This window comes from Centroberyx gerrardi, chromosome 4 (genome assembly GCF_048128805.1).
Source record: "Centroberyx gerrardi isolate f3 chromosome 4, fCenGer3.hap1.cur.20231027, whole genome shotgun sequence".
In the NCBI taxonomy this organism is placed as follows: domain Eukaryota; kingdom Metazoa; phylum Chordata; class Actinopteri; order Beryciformes; family Berycidae; genus Centroberyx; species Centroberyx gerrardi.
This window is the reverse complement of record NC_136000.1, coordinates 30420430-30434043: the sequence shown is the minus strand read 5'-3', so window position 1 is coordinate 30434043 and position 13614 is coordinate 30420430. Positions and strand designations below refer to the sequence as shown.

At 48.6% G+C, this 13614-nt stretch overlaps 15 non-coding genes and 15 pseudogenes across 15 annotated transcripts; all 30 read left to right on the top strand.

Annotated features, from left to right (window-relative positions):
- Positions 1 to 188: 188 nt before the first annotated feature.
- Positions 189 to 260, top strand: trnad-guc (transfer RNA aspartic acid (anticodon GUC)). The gene has a single exon. It is a non-coding gene; the product is annotated as a tRNA-Asp (tRNA).
- Positions 261 to 689: 429 nt separating this feature from the next.
- On the top strand, positions 690 to 864 carry LOC144538911 (U2 spliceosomal RNA; annotated as a pseudogene).
- A 228-nt stretch (positions 865 to 1092) lies between these two features.
- Positions 1093 to 1164, top strand: trnad-guc (transfer RNA aspartic acid (anticodon GUC)). The gene has a single exon. It is a non-coding gene; the product is annotated as a tRNA-Asp (tRNA).
- Positions 1165 to 1593: 429 nt separating this feature from the next.
- LOC144538910 (U2 spliceosomal RNA) lies at positions 1594 to 1768 on the top strand (annotated as a pseudogene).
- Positions 1769 to 1996: 228 nt separating this feature from the next.
- trnad-guc (transfer RNA aspartic acid (anticodon GUC)) lies at positions 1997 to 2068 on the top strand. Its single transcript has one exon. It is a non-coding gene; the product is annotated as a tRNA-Asp (tRNA).
- Positions 2069 to 2497: 429 nt separating this feature from the next.
- On the top strand, positions 2498 to 2672 carry LOC139924411 (U2 spliceosomal RNA; annotated as a pseudogene).
- A 228-nt stretch (positions 2673 to 2900) lies between these two features.
- trnad-guc (transfer RNA aspartic acid (anticodon GUC)) lies at positions 2901 to 2972 on the top strand. Its single transcript has one exon. It is a non-coding gene; the product is annotated as a tRNA-Asp (tRNA).
- A 429-nt stretch (positions 2973 to 3401) lies between these two features.
- On the top strand, positions 3402 to 3576 carry LOC144538909 (U2 spliceosomal RNA; annotated as a pseudogene).
- A 228-nt stretch (positions 3577 to 3804) lies between these two features.
- trnad-guc (transfer RNA aspartic acid (anticodon GUC)) lies at positions 3805 to 3876 on the top strand. Its single transcript has one exon. It is a non-coding gene; the product is annotated as a tRNA-Asp (tRNA).
- Positions 3877 to 4305: 429 nt separating this feature from the next.
- On the top strand, positions 4306 to 4480 carry LOC144538919 (U2 spliceosomal RNA; annotated as a pseudogene).
- A 228-nt stretch (positions 4481 to 4708) lies between these two features.
- trnad-guc (transfer RNA aspartic acid (anticodon GUC)) lies at positions 4709 to 4780 on the top strand. Its single transcript has one exon. It is a non-coding gene; the product is annotated as a tRNA-Asp (tRNA).
- Positions 4781 to 5209: 429 nt separating this feature from the next.
- LOC144538907 (U2 spliceosomal RNA) lies at positions 5210 to 5384 on the top strand (annotated as a pseudogene).
- Positions 5385 to 5612: 228 nt separating this feature from the next.
- On the top strand, positions 5613 to 5684 carry trnad-guc (transfer RNA aspartic acid (anticodon GUC)). Its single transcript has one exon. It is a non-coding gene; the product is annotated as a tRNA-Asp (tRNA).
- A 429-nt stretch (positions 5685 to 6113) lies between these two features.
- On the top strand, positions 6114 to 6288 carry LOC144538906 (U2 spliceosomal RNA; annotated as a pseudogene).
- Positions 6289 to 6516: 228 nt separating this feature from the next.
- On the top strand, positions 6517 to 6588 carry trnad-guc (transfer RNA aspartic acid (anticodon GUC)). The gene has a single exon. It is a non-coding gene; the product is annotated as a tRNA-Asp (tRNA).
- Positions 6589 to 7017: 429 nt separating this feature from the next.
- LOC144538905 (U2 spliceosomal RNA) lies at positions 7018 to 7192 on the top strand (annotated as a pseudogene).
- Positions 7193 to 7420: 228 nt separating this feature from the next.
- Positions 7421 to 7492, top strand: trnad-guc (transfer RNA aspartic acid (anticodon GUC)). The gene has a single exon. It is a non-coding gene; the product is annotated as a tRNA-Asp (tRNA).
- Positions 7493 to 7921: 429 nt separating this feature from the next.
- Positions 7922 to 8096, top strand: LOC139924417 (U2 spliceosomal RNA; annotated as a pseudogene).
- Positions 8097 to 8324: 228 nt separating this feature from the next.
- trnad-guc (transfer RNA aspartic acid (anticodon GUC)) lies at positions 8325 to 8396 on the top strand. Its single transcript has one exon. It is a non-coding gene; the product is annotated as a tRNA-Asp (tRNA).
- Positions 8397 to 8825: 429 nt separating this feature from the next.
- On the top strand, positions 8826 to 9000 carry LOC144538904 (U2 spliceosomal RNA; annotated as a pseudogene).
- Positions 9001 to 9228: 228 nt separating this feature from the next.
- On the top strand, positions 9229 to 9300 carry trnad-guc (transfer RNA aspartic acid (anticodon GUC)). The gene has a single exon. It is a non-coding gene; the product is annotated as a tRNA-Asp (tRNA).
- Positions 9301 to 9729: 429 nt separating this feature from the next.
- Positions 9730 to 9904, top strand: LOC139924419 (U2 spliceosomal RNA; annotated as a pseudogene).
- A 228-nt stretch (positions 9905 to 10132) lies between these two features.
- Positions 10133 to 10204, top strand: trnad-guc (transfer RNA aspartic acid (anticodon GUC)). Its single transcript has one exon. It is a non-coding gene; the product is annotated as a tRNA-Asp (tRNA).
- Positions 10205 to 10633: 429 nt separating this feature from the next.
- On the top strand, positions 10634 to 10808 carry LOC139924404 (U2 spliceosomal RNA; annotated as a pseudogene).
- A 228-nt stretch (positions 10809 to 11036) lies between these two features.
- Positions 11037 to 11108, top strand: trnad-guc (transfer RNA aspartic acid (anticodon GUC)). Its single transcript has one exon. It is a non-coding gene; the product is annotated as a tRNA-Asp (tRNA).
- A 429-nt stretch (positions 11109 to 11537) lies between these two features.
- Positions 11538 to 11712, top strand: LOC144538903 (U2 spliceosomal RNA; annotated as a pseudogene).
- Positions 11713 to 11940: 228 nt separating this feature from the next.
- trnad-guc (transfer RNA aspartic acid (anticodon GUC)) lies at positions 11941 to 12012 on the top strand. Its single transcript has one exon. It is a non-coding gene; the product is annotated as a tRNA-Asp (tRNA).
- Positions 12013 to 12441: 429 nt separating this feature from the next.
- On the top strand, positions 12442 to 12616 carry LOC139924406 (U2 spliceosomal RNA; annotated as a pseudogene).
- A 228-nt stretch (positions 12617 to 12844) lies between these two features.
- On the top strand, positions 12845 to 12916 carry trnad-guc (transfer RNA aspartic acid (anticodon GUC)). The gene has a single exon. It is a non-coding gene; the product is annotated as a tRNA-Asp (tRNA).
- Positions 12917 to 13345: 429 nt separating this feature from the next.
- On the top strand, positions 13346 to 13520 carry LOC139924407 (U2 spliceosomal RNA; annotated as a pseudogene).
- The last annotated feature ends 94 nt before the right edge of the window (positions 13521 to 13614 follow it).

Sequence of the window (13614 nt, the reverse complement as noted above, 5' to 3'; positions counted from 1 at the left end):
GAAGTCAGCACCATTGAATAAATGATGTCTTGCACATGCCTGAAGTACAAAACCCAAAGTGGAGGGAAATCTTTGCAACTTGGAATTCCTGGAAACGGTCTGTTGAACCCGTGCTGGATTCTTCTCCCGTTTTTCCCATATCTACTCTATTCCCACGGGTGGCATATTCCAGGTGTGGAAAAGTGTGCTCCTCGTTAGTATAGTGGCTAGTATCCCTGCCTGTCACGCAGGAGACCGGGGTTCAATTCCCCGACGGGGAGGCCAGCTTCACCGGCTGCTTTGTGTGTGGTGTTATTCCCGTCGCACTTGACGAAGGATTTTGAGCAAGGGCAAACGACCTGAAGTTGCAAGGGATGTTGTGCACGTTGGAATTGGCCCAAATATTGTGCTAAATATGCAGGACTTCTTCGGGTTTCTCTTTTCATGACGTGAAAGTCTTTGGCCTTTTACTAAAAGCCTCCGTGTAGGGTAACACCGGTGAGTCAAAGGCATCTGTGGCAGGATTTGCTGTTTGGCTGAGCCATACACAGTGGTGAAAGGGACAAAAAAAGAACTAGGCGGATAAATAAACGAAAGGCTCCTTGGATAGAGGTGCTAAGCGCGGGTAACTTCTAAAGTAAAGTATAATGGCACACCAACAGGGAAGAACTCTCGCCAGGGCACTGTTGGGCTGCAAACGACAAGGGGATAGGGCTTCTCGGCGCTTTGGATGCGACCAAGTGTAGTATCTGTTGTCATCAGTTGAATATGTGATACGCTCTGTATAGGGGAAAACATATTGAACAGACTGAAAAAAGGCTCTTGGTCCGTTGGCTCCACGCGTCCACCCGGTGATGCAGTACCACCGGGAGCGATGCACCATTGTCTCGCCGTGGGGAAAAGCAACAAAAGAAATAAATGACAAGAAGTCAGCACCATTGAATAAATGATGTCTTGCACATGCCTGAAGTACAAAACCCAAAGTGGAGGGAAATCTTTGCAACTTGGAATTCCTGGAAACGGTCTGTTGAACCCGTGCTGGATTCTTCTCCCGTTTTTCCCATATCTACTCTATTCCCACGGGTGGCATATTCCAGGTGTGGAAAAGTGTGCTCCTCGTTAGTATAGTGGCTAGTATCCCTGCCTGTCACGCAGGAGACCGGGGTTCAATTCCCCGACGGGGAGGCCAGCTTCACCGGCTGCTTTGTGTGTGGTGTTATTCCCGTCGCACTTGACGAAGGATTTTGAGCAAGGGCAAACGACCTGAAGTTGCAAGGGATGTTGTGCACGTTGGAATTGGCCCAAATATTGTGCTAAATATGCAGGACTTCTTCGGGTTTCTCTTTTCATGACGTGAAAGTCTTTGGCCTTTTACTAAAAGCCTCCGTGTAGGGTAACACCGGTGAGTCAAAGGCATCTGTGGCAGGATTTGCTGTTTGGCTGAGCCATACACAGTGGTGAAAGGGACAAAAAAAGAACTAGGCGGATAAATAAACGAAAGGCTCCTTGGATAGAGGTGCTAAGCGCGGGTAACTTCTAAAGTAAAGTATAATGGCACACCAACAGGGAAGAACTCTCGCCAGGGCACTGTTGGGCTGCAAACGACAAGGGGATAGGGCTTCTCGGCGCTTTGGATGCGACCAAGTGTAGTATCTGTTGTCATCAGTTGAATATGTGATACGCTCTGTATAGGGGAAAACATATTGAACAGACTGAAAAAAGGCTCTTGGTCCGTTGGCTCCACGCGTCCACCCGGTGATGCAGTACCACCGGGAGCGATGCACCATTGTCTCGCCGTGGGGAAAAGCAACAAAAGAAATAAATGACAAGAAGTCAGCACCATTGAATAAATGATGTCTTGCACATGCCTGAAGTACAAAACCCAAAGTGGAGGGAAATCTTTGCAACTTGGAATTCCTGGAAACGGTCTGTTGAACCCGTGCTGGATTCTTCTCCCGTTTTTCCCATATCTACTCTATTCCCACGGGTGGCATATTCCAGGTGTGGAAAAGTGTGCTCCTCGTTAGTATAGTGGCTAGTATCCCTGCCTGTCACGCAGGAGACCGGGGTTCAATTCCCCGACGGGGAGGCCAGCTTCACCGGCTGCTTTGTGTGTGGTGTTATTCCCGTCGCACTTGACGAAGGATTTTGAGCAAGGGCAAACGACCTGAAGTTGCAAGGGATGTTGTGCACGTTGGAATTGGCCCAAATATTGTGCTAAATATGCAGGACTTCTTCGGGTTTCTCTTTTCATGACGTGAAAGTCTTTGGCCTTTTACTAAAAGCCTCCGTGTAGGGTAACACCGGTGAGTCAAAGGCATCTGTGGCAGGATTTGCTGTTTGGCTGAGCCATACACAGTGGTGAAAGGGACAAAAAAAGAACTAGGCGGATAAATAAACGAAAGGCTCCTTGGATAGAGGTGCTAAGCGCGGGTAACTTCTAAAGTAAAGTATAATGGCACACCAACAGGGAAGAACTCTCGCCAGGGCACTGTTGGGCTGCAAACGACAAGGGGATAGGGCTTCTCGGCGCTTTGGATGCGACCAAGTGTAGTATCTGTTGTCATCAGTTGAATATGTGATACGCTCTGTATAGGGGAAAACATATTGAACAGACTGAAAAAAGGCTCTTGGTCCGTTGGCTCCACGCGTCCACCCGGTGATGCAGTACCACCGGGAGCGATGCACCATTGTCTCGCCGTGGGGAAAAGCAACAAAAGAAATAAATGACAAGAAGTCAGCACCATTGAATAAATGATGTCTTGCACATGCCTGAAGTACAAAACCCAAAGTGGAGGGAAATCTTTGCAACTTGGAATTCCTGGAAACGGTCTGTTGAACCCGTGCTGGATTCTTCTCCCGTTTTTCCCATATCTACTCTATTCCCACGGGTGGCATATTCCAGGTGTGGAAAAGTGTGCTCCTCGTTAGTATAGTGGCTAGTATCCCTGCCTGTCACGCAGGAGACCGGGGTTCAATTCCCCGACGGGGAGGCCAGCTTCACCGGCTGCTTTGTGTGTGGTGTTATTCCCGTCGCACTTGACGAAGGATTTTGAGCAAGGGCAAACGACCTGAAGTTGCAAGGGATGTTGTGCACGTTGGAATTGGCCCAAATATTGTGCTAAATATGCAGGACTTCTTCGGGTTTCTCTTTTCATGACGTGAAAGTCTTTGGCCTTTTACTAAAAGCCTCCGTGTAGGGTAACACCGGTGAGTCAAAGGCATCTGTGGCAGGATTTGCTGTTTGGCTGAGCCATACACAGTGGTGAAAGGGACAAAAAAAGAACTAGGCGGATAAATAAACGAAAGGCTCCTTGGATAGAGGTGCTAAGCGCGGGTAACTTCTAAAGTAAAGTATAATGGCACACCAACAGGGAAGAACTCTCGCCAGGGCACTGTTGGGCTGCAAACGACAAGGGGATAGGGCTTCTCGGCGCTTTGGATGCGACCAAGTGTAGTATCTGTTGTCATCAGTTGAATATGTGATACGCTCTGTATAGGGGAAAACATATTGAACAGACTGAAAAAAGGCTCTTGGTCCGTTGGCTCCACGCGTCCACCCGGTGATGCAGTACCACCGGGAGCGATGCACCATTGTCTCGCCGTGGGGAAAAGCAACAAAAGAAATAAATGACAAGAAGTCAGCACCATTGAATAAATGATGTCTTGCACATGCCTGAAGTACAAAACCCAAAGTGGAGGGAAATCTTTGCAACTTGGAATTCCTGGAAACGGTCTGTTGAACCCGTGCTGGATTCTTCTCCCGTTTTTCCCATATCTACTCTATTCCCACGGGTGGCATATTCCAGGTGTGGAAAAGTGTGCTCCTCGTTAGTATAGTGGCTAGTATCCCTGCCTGTCACGCAGGAGACCGGGGTTCAATTCCCCGACGGGGAGGCCAGCTTCACCGGCTGCTTTGTGTGTGGTGTTATTCCCGTCGCACTTGACGAAGGATTTTGAGCAAGGGCAAACGACCTGAAGTTGCAAGGGATGTTGTGCACGTTGGAATTGGCCCAAATATTGTGCTAAATATGCAGGACTTCTTCGGGTTTCTCTTTTCATGACGTGAAAGTCTTTGGCCTTTTACTAAAAGCCTCCGTGTAGGGTAACACCGGTGAGTCAAAGGCATCTGTGGCAGGATTTGCTGTTTGGCTGAGCCATACACAGTGGTGAAAGGGACAAAAAAAGAACTAGGCGGATAAATAAACGAAAGGCTCCTTGGATAGAGGTGCTAAGCGCGGGTAACTTCTAAAGTAAAGTATAATGGCACACCAACAGGGAAGAACTCTCGCCAGGGCACTGTTGGGCTGCAAACGACAAGGGGATAGGGCTTCTCGGCGCTTTGGATGCGACCAAGTGTAGTATCTGTTGTCATCAGTTGAATATGTGATACGCTCTGTATAGGGGAAAACATATTGAACAGACTGAAAAAAGGCTCTTGGTCCGTTGGCTCCACGCGTCCACCCGGTGATGCAGTACCACTGGGAGCGATGCACCATTGTCTCGCCGTGGGGAAAAGCAACAAAAGAAATAAATGACAAGAAGTCAGCACCATTGAATAAATGATGTCTTGCACATGCCTGAAGTACAAAACCCAAAGTGGAGGGAAATCTTTGCAACTTGGAATTCCTGGAAACGGTCTGTTGAACCCGTGCTGGATTCTTCTCCCGTTTTTCCCATATCTACTCTATTCCCACGGGTGGCATATTCCAGGTGTGGGAAAGTGTGCTCCTCGTTAGTATAGTGGCTAGTATCCCTGCCTGTCACGCAGGAGACCGGGGTTCAATTCCCCGACGGGGAGGCCAGCTTCACCGGCTGCTTTGTGTGTGGTGTTATTCCCGTCGCACTTGACGAAGGATTTTGAGCAAGGGCAAACGACCTGAAGTTGCAAGGGATGTTGTGCACGTTGGAATTGGCCCAAATATTGTGCTAAATATGCAGGACTTCTTCGGGTTTCTCTTTTCATGACGTAAAAGTCTTTGGCCTTTTACTAAAAGCCTCCGTGTAGGGTAACACCGGTGAGTCAAAGGCATCTGTGGCAGGATTTGCTGTTTGGCTGAGCCATACACGGTGGTGAAAGGGACAAAAAAAGAACTAGGCGGATAAATAAACGAAAGGCTCCTTGGATAGAGGTGCTAAGCGCGGGTAACTTCTAAAGTAAAGTATAATGGCACACCAACAGGGAAGAACTCTCGCCAGGGCACTGTTGGGCTGCAAACGACAAGGGGATAGGGCTTCTCGGCGCTTTGGATGCGACCAAGTGTAGTATCTGTTGTCATCAGTTGAATATGTGATACGCTCTGTATAGGGGAAAACATATTGAACAGACTGAAAAAAGGCTCTTGGTCCGTTGGCTCCACGCGTCCACCCGGTGATGCAGTACCACCGGGAGCGATGCACCATTGTCTCGCCGTGGGGAAAAGCAACAAAAGAAATAAATGACAAGAAGTCAGCACCATTGAATAAATGATGTCTTGCACATGCCTGAAGTACAAAACCCAAAGTGGAGGGAAATCTTTGCAACTTGGAATTCCTGGAAACGGTCTGTTGAACCCGTGCTGGATTCTTCTCCCGTTTTTCCCATATCTACTCTATTCCCACGGGTGGCATATTCCAGGTGTGGGAAAGTGTGCTCCTCGTTAGTATAGTGGCTAGTATCCCTGCCTGTCACGCAGGAGACCGGGGTTCAATTCCCCGACGGGGAGGCCAGCTTCACCGGCTGCTTTGTGTGTGGTGTTATTCCCGTCGCACTTGACGAAGGATTTTGAGCAAGGGCAAACGACCTGAAGTTGCAAGGGATGTTGTGCACGTTGGAATTGGCCCAAATATTGTGCTAAATATGCAGGACTTCTTCGGGTTTCTCTTTTCATGACGTAAAAGTCTTTGGCCTTTTACTAAAAGCCTCCGTGTAGGGTAACACCGGTGAGTCAAAGGCATCTGTGGCAGGATTTGCTGTTTGGCTGAGCCATACACGGTGGTGAAAGGGACAAAAAAAGAACTAGGCGGATAAATAAACGAAAGGCTCCTTGGATAGAGGTGCTAAGCGCGGGTAACTTCTAAAGTAAAGTATAATGGCACACCAACAGGGAAGAACTCTCGCCAGGGCACTGTTGGGCTGCAAACGACAAGGGGATAGGGCTTCTCGGCGCTTTGGATGCGACCAAGTGTAGTATCTGTTGTCATCAGTTGAATATGTGATACGCTCTGTATAGGGGAAAACATATTGAACAGACTGAAAAAAGGCTCTTGGTCCGTTGGCTCCACGCGTCCACCCGGTGATGCAGTACCACCGGGAGCGATGCACCATTGTCTCGCCGTGGGGAAAAGCAACAAAAGAAATAAATGACAAGAAGTCAGCACCATTGAATAAATGATGTCTTGCACATGCCTGAAGTACAAAACCCAAAGTGGAGGGAAATCTTTGCAACTTGGAATTCCTGGAAACGGTCTGTTGAACCCGTGCTGGATTCTTCTCCCGTTTTTCCCATATCTACTCTATTCCCACGGGTGGCATATTCCAGGTGTGGGAAAGTGTGCTCCTCGTTAGTATAGTGGCTAGTATCCCTGCCTGTCACGCAGGAGACCGGGGTTCAATTCCCCGACGGGGAGGCCAGCTTCACCGGCTGCTTTGTGTGTGGTGTTATTCCCGTCGCACTTGACGAAGGATTTTGAGCAAGGGCAAACGACCTGAAGTTGCAAGGGATGTTGTGCACGTTGGAATTGGCCCAAATATTGTGCTAAATATGCAGGACTTCTTCGGGTTTCTCTTTTCATGACGTGAAAGTCTTTGGCCTTTTACTAAAAGCCTCCGTGTAGGGTAACACCGGTGAGTCAAAGGCATCTGTGGCAGGATTTGCTGTTTGGCTGAGCCATACACAGTGGTGAAAGGGACAAAAAAAGAACTAGGCGGATAAATAAACGAAAGGCTCCTTGGATAGAGGTGCTAAGCGCGGGTAACTTCTAAAGTAAAGTATAATGGCACACCAACAGGGAAGAACTCTCGCCAGGGCACTGTTGGGCTGCAAACGACAAGGGGATAGGGCTTCTCGGCGCTTTGGATGCGACCAAGTGTAGTATCTGTTGTCATCAGTTGAATATGTGATACGCTCTGTATAGGGGAAAACATATTGAACAGACTGAAAAAAGGCTCTTGGTCCGTTGGCTCCACGCGTCCACCCGGTGATGCAGTACCACCGGGAGCGATGCACCATTGTCTCGCCGTGGGGAAAAGCAACAAAAGAAATAAATGACAAGAAGTCAGCACCATTGAATAAATGATGTCTTGCACATGCCTGAAGTACAAAACCCAAAGTGGAGGGAAATCTTTGCAACTTGGAATTCCTGGAAACGGTCTGTTGAACCCGTGCTGGATTCTTCTCCCGTTTTTCCCATATCTACTCTATTCCCACGGGTGGCATATTCCAGGTGTGGGAAAGTGTGCTCCTCGTTAGTATAGTGGCTAGTATCCCTGCCTGTCACGCAGGAGACCGGGGTTCAATTCCCCGACGGGGAGGCCAGCTTCACCGGCTGCTTTGTGTGTGGTGTTATTCCCGTCGCACTTGACGAAGGATTTTGAGCAAGGGCAAACGACCTGAAGTTGCAAGGGATGTTGTGCACGTTGGAATTGGCCCAAATATTGTGCTAAATATGCAGGACTTCTTCGGGTTTCTCTTTTCATGACGTGAAAGTCTTTGGCCTTTTACTAAAAGCCTCCGTGTAGGGTAACACCGGTGAGTCAAAGGCATCTGTGGCAGGATTTGCTGTTTGGCTGAGCCATACACAGTGGTGAAAGGGACAAAAAAAGAACTAGGCGGATAAATAAACGAAAGGCTCCTTGGATAGAGGTGCTAAGCGCGGGTAACTTCTAAAGTAAAGTATAATGGCACACCAACAGGGAAGAACTCTCGCCAGGGCACTGTTGGGCTGCAAACGACAAGGGGATAGGGCTTCTCGGCGCTTTGGATGCGACCAAGTGTAGTATCTGTTGTCATCAGTTGAATATGTGATACGCTCTGTATAGGGGAAAACATATTGAACAGACTGAAAAAAGGCTCTTGGTCCGTTGGCTCCACGCGTCCACCCGGTGATGCAGTACCACCGGGAGCGATGCACCATTGTCTCGCCGTGGGGAAAAGCAACAAAAGAAATAAATGACAAGAAGTCAGCACCATTGAATAAATGATGTCTTGCACATGCCTGAAGTACAAAACCCAAAGTGGAGGGAAATCTTTGCAACTTGGAATTCCTGGAAACGGTCTGTTGAACCCGTGCTGGATTCTTCTCCCGTTTTTCCCATATCTACTCTATTCCCACGGGTGGCATATTCCAGGTGTGGGAAAGTGTGCTCCTCGTTAGTATAGTGGCTAGTATCCCTGCCTGTCACGCAGGAGACCGGGGTTCAATTCCCCGACGGGGAGGCCAGCTTCACCGGCTGCTTTGTGTGTGGTGTTATTCCCGTCGCACTTGACGAAGGATTTTGAGCAAGGGCAAACGACCTGAAGTTGCAAGGGATGTTGTGCACGTTGGAATTGGCCCAAATATTGTGCTAAATATGCAGGACTTCTTCGGGTTTCTCTTTTCATGACGTGAAAGTCTTTGGCCTTTTACTAAAAGCCTCCGTGTAGGGTAACACCGGTGAGTCAAAGGCATCTGTGGCAGGATTTGCTGTTTGGCTGAGCCATACACAGTGGTGAAAGGGACAAAAAAAGAACTAGGCGGATAAATAAACGAAAGGCTCCTTGGATAGAGGTGCTAAGCGCGGGTAACTTCTAAAGTAAAGTATAATGGCACACCAACAGGGAAGAACTCTCGCCAGGGCACTGTTGGGCTGCAAACGACAAGGGGATAGGGCTTCTCGGCGCTTTGGATGCGACCAAGTGTAGTATCTGTTGTCATCAGTTGAATATGTGATACGCTCTGTATAGGGGAAAACATATTGAACAGACTGAAAAAAGGCTCTTGGTCCGTTGGCTCCACGCGTCCACCCGGTGATGCAGTACCACCGGGAGCGATGCACCATTGTCTCGCCGTGGGGAAAAGCAACAAAAGAAATAAATGACAAGAAGTCAGCACCATTGAATAAATGATGTCTTGCACATGCCTGAAGTACAAAACCCAAAGTGGAGGGAAATCTTTGCAACTTGGAATTCCTGGAAACGGTCTGTTGAACCCGTGCTGGATTCTTCTCCCGTTTTTCCCATATCTACTCTATTCCCACGGGTGGCATATTCCAGGTGTGGGAAAGTGTGCTCCTCGTTAGTATAGTGGCTAGTATCCCTGCCTGTCACGCAGGAGACCGGGGTTCAATTCCCCGACGGGGAGGCCAGCTTCACCGGCTGCTTTGTGTGTGGTGTTATTCCCGTCGCACTTGACGAAGGATTTTGAGCAAGGGCAAACGACCTGAAGTTGCAAGGGATGTTGTGCACGTTGGAATTGGCCCAAATATTGTGCTAAATATGCAGGACTTCTTCGGGTTTCTCTTTTCATGACGTGAAAGTCTTTGGCCTTTTACTAAAAGCCTCCGTGTAGGGTAACACCGGTGAGTCAAAGGCATCTGTGGCAGGATTTGCTGTTTGGCTGAGCCATACACAGTGGTGAAAGGGACAAAAAAAGAACTAGGCGGATAAATAAACGAAAGGCTCCTTGGATAGAGGTGCTAAGCGCGGGTAACTTCTAAAGTAAAGTATAATGGCACACCAACAGGGAAGAACTCTCGCCAGGGCACTGTTGGGCTGCAAACGACAAGGGGATAGGGCTTCTCGGCGCTTTGGATGCGACCAAGTGTAGTATCTGTTGTCATCAGTTGAATATGTGATACGCTCTGTATAGGGGAAAACATATTGAACAGACTGAAAAAAGGCTCTTGGTCCGTTGGCTCCACGCGTCCACCCGGTGATGCAGTACCACCGGGAGCGATGCACCATTGTCTCGCCGTGGGGAAAAGCAACAAAAGAAATAAATGACAAGAAGTCAGCACCATTGAATAAATGATGTCTTGCACATGCCTGAAGTACAAAACCCAAAGTGGAGGGAAATCTTTGCAACTTGGAATTCCTGGAAACGGTCTGTTGAACCCGTGCTGGATTCTTCTCCCGTTTTTCCCATATCTACTCTATTCCCACGGGTGGCATATTCCAGGTGTGGGAAAGTGTGCTCCTCGTTAGTATAGTGGCTAGTATCCCTGCCTGTCACGCAGGAGACCGGGGTTCAATTCCCCGACGGGGAGGCCAGCTTCACCGGCTGCTTTGTGTGTGGTGTTATTCCCGTCGCACTTGACGAAGGATTTTGAGCAAGGGCAAACGACCTGAAGTTGCAAGGGATGTTGTGCACGTTGGAATTGGCCCAAATATTGTGCTAAATATGCAGGACTTCTTCGGGTTTCTCTTTTCATGACGTGAAAGTCTTTGGCCTTTTACTAAAAGCCTCCGTGTAGGGTAACACCGGTGAGTCAAAGGCATCTGTGGCAGGATTTGCTGTTTGGCTGAGCCATACACAGTGGTGAAAGGGACAAAAAAAGAACTAGGCGGATAAATAAACGAAAGGCTCCTTGGATAGAGGTGCTAAGCGCGGGTAACTTCTAAAGTAAAGTATAATGGCACACCAACAGGGAAGAACTCTCGCCAGGGCACTGTTGGGCTGCAAACGACAAGGGGATAGGGCTTCTCGGCGCTTTGGATGCGACCAAGTGTAGTATCTGTTGTCATCAGTTGAATATGTGATACGCTCTGTATAGGGGAAAACATATTGAACAGACTGAAAAAAGGCTCTTGGTCCGTTGGCTCCACGCGTCCACCCGGTGATGCAGTACCACCGGGAGCGATGCACCATTGTCTCGCCGTGGGGAAAAGCAACAAAAGAAATAAATGACAAGAAGTCAGCACCATTGAATAAATGATGTCTTGCACATGCCTGAAGTACAAAACCCAAAGTGGAGGGAAATCTTTGCAACTTGGAATTCCTGGAAACGGTCTGTTGAACCCGTGCTGGATTCTTCTCCCGTTTTTCCCATATCTACTCTATTCCCACGGGTGGCATATTCCAGGTGTGGGAAAGTGTGCTCCTCGTTAGTATAGTGGCTAGTATCCCTGCCTGTCACGCAGGAGACCGGGGTTCAATTCCCCGACGGGGAGGCCAGCTTCACCGGCTGCTTTGTGTGTGGTGTTATTCCCGTCGCACTTGACGAAGGATTTTGAGCAAGGGCAAACGACCTGAAGTTGCAAGGGATGTTGTGCACGTTGGAATTGGCCCAAATATTGTGCTAAATATGCAGGACTTCTTCGGGTTTCTCTTTTCATGACGTGAAAGTCTTTGGCCTTTTACTAAAAGCCTCCGTGTAGGGTAACACCGGTGAGTCAAAGGCATCTGTGGCAGGATTTGCTGTTTGGCTGAGCCATACACAGTGGTGAAAGGGACAAAAAAAGAACTAGGCGGATAAATAAACGAAAGGCTCCTTGGATAGAGGTGCTAAGCGCGGGTAACTTCTAAAGTAAAGTATAATGGCACACCAACAGGGAAGAACTCTCGCCAGGGCACTGTTGGGCTGCAAACGACAAGGGGATAGGGCTTCTCGGCGCTTTGGATGCGACCAAGTGTAGTATCTGTTGTCATCAGTTGAATATGTGATACGCTCTGTATAGGGGAAAACATATTGAACAGACTGAAAAAAGGCTCTTGGTCCGTTGGCTCCACGCGTCCACCCGGTGATGCAGTACCACCGGGAGCGATGCACCATTGTCTCGCCGTGGGGAAAAGCAACAAAAGAAATAAATGACAAGAAGTCAGCACCATTGAATAAATGATGTCTTGCACATGCCTGAAGTACAAAACCCAAAGTGGAGGGAAATCTTTGCAACTTGGAATTCCTGGAAACGGTCTGTTGAACCCGTGCTGGATTCTTCTCCCGTTTTTCCCATATCTACTCTATTCCCACGGGTGGCATATTCCAGGTGTGGGAAAGTGTGCTCCTCGTTAGTATAGTGGCTAGTATCCCTGCCTGTCACGCAGGAGACCGGGGTTCAATTCCCCGACGGGGAGGCCAGCTTCACCGGCTGCTTTGTGTGTGGTGTTATTCCCGTCGCACTTGACGAAGGATTTTGAGCAAGGGCAAACGACCTGAAGTTGCAAGGGATGTTGTGCACGTTGGAATTGGCCCAAATATTGTGCTAAATATGCAGGACTTCTTCGGGTTTCTCTTTTCATGACGTAAAAGTCTTTGGCCTTTTACTAAAAGCCTCCGTGTAGGGTAACACCGGTGAGTCAAAGGCATCTGTGGCAGGATTTGCTGTTTGGCTGAGCCATACACGGTGGTGAAAGGGACAAAAAAAGAACTAGGCGGATAAATAAACGAAAGGCTCCTTGGATAGAGGTGCTAAGCGCGGGTAACTTCTAAAGTAAAGTATAATGGCACACCAACAGGGAAGAACTCTCGCCAGGGCACTGTTGGGCTGCAAACGACAAGGGGATAGGGCTTCTCGGCGCTTTGGATGCGACCAAGTGTAGTATCTGTTGTCATCAGTTGAATATGTGATACGCTCTGTATAGGGGAAAACATATTGAACAGACTGAAAAAAGGCTCTTGGTCCGTTGGCTCCACGCGTCCACCCGGTGATGCAGTACCACCGGGAGCGATGCACCATTGTCTCGCCGTGGGGAAAAGCAACAAAAGAAATAAATGACAAGAAGTCAGCACCATTGAATAAATGATGTCTTGCACATGCCTGAAGTACAAAACCCAAAGTGGAGGGAAATCTTTGCAACTTGGAATTCCTGGAAACGGTCTGTTGAACCCGTGCTGGATTCTTCTCCCGTTTTTCCCATATCTACTCTATTCCCACGGGTGGCATATTCCAGGTGTGGGAAAGTGTGCTCCTCGTTAGTATAGTGGCTAGTATCCCTGCCTGTCACGCAGGAGACCGGGGTTCAATTCCCCGACGGGGAGGCCAGCTTCACCGGCTGCTTTGTGTGTGGTGTTATTCCCGTCGCACTTGACGAAGGATTTTGAGCAAGGGCAAACGACCTGAAGTTGCAAGGGATGTTGTGCACGTTGGAATTGGCCCAAATATTGTGCTAAATATGCAGGACTTCTTCGGGTTTCTCTTTTCATGACGTGAAAGTCTTTGGCCTTTTACTAAAAGCCTCCGTGTAGGGTAACACCGGTGAGTCAAAGGCATCTGTGGCAGGATTTGCTGTTTGGCTGAGCCATACACAGTGGTGAAAGGGACAAAAAAAGAACTAGGCGGATAAATAAACGAAAGGCTCCTTGGATAGAGGTGCTAAGCGCGGGTAACTTCTAAAGTAAAGTATAATGGCACACCAACAGGGAAGAACTCTCGCCAGGGCACTGTTGGGCTGCAAACGACAAGGGGATAGGGCTTCTCGGCGCTTTGGATGCGACCAAGTGTAGTATCTGTTGTCATCAGTTGAATATGTGATACGCTCTGTATAGGGGAAAACATATTGAACAGACTGAAAAAAGGCTCTTGGTCCGTTGGCTCCACGCGTCCACCCGGTGATGCAGTACCACCGGGAGCGATGCACCATTGTCTCGCCGTGGGGAAAAGCAACAAAAGAAATAAATGACAAGAAGTCAGCACCATTGAATAAATGATGTCTTGCACATGCCTGAAGTACAAAACC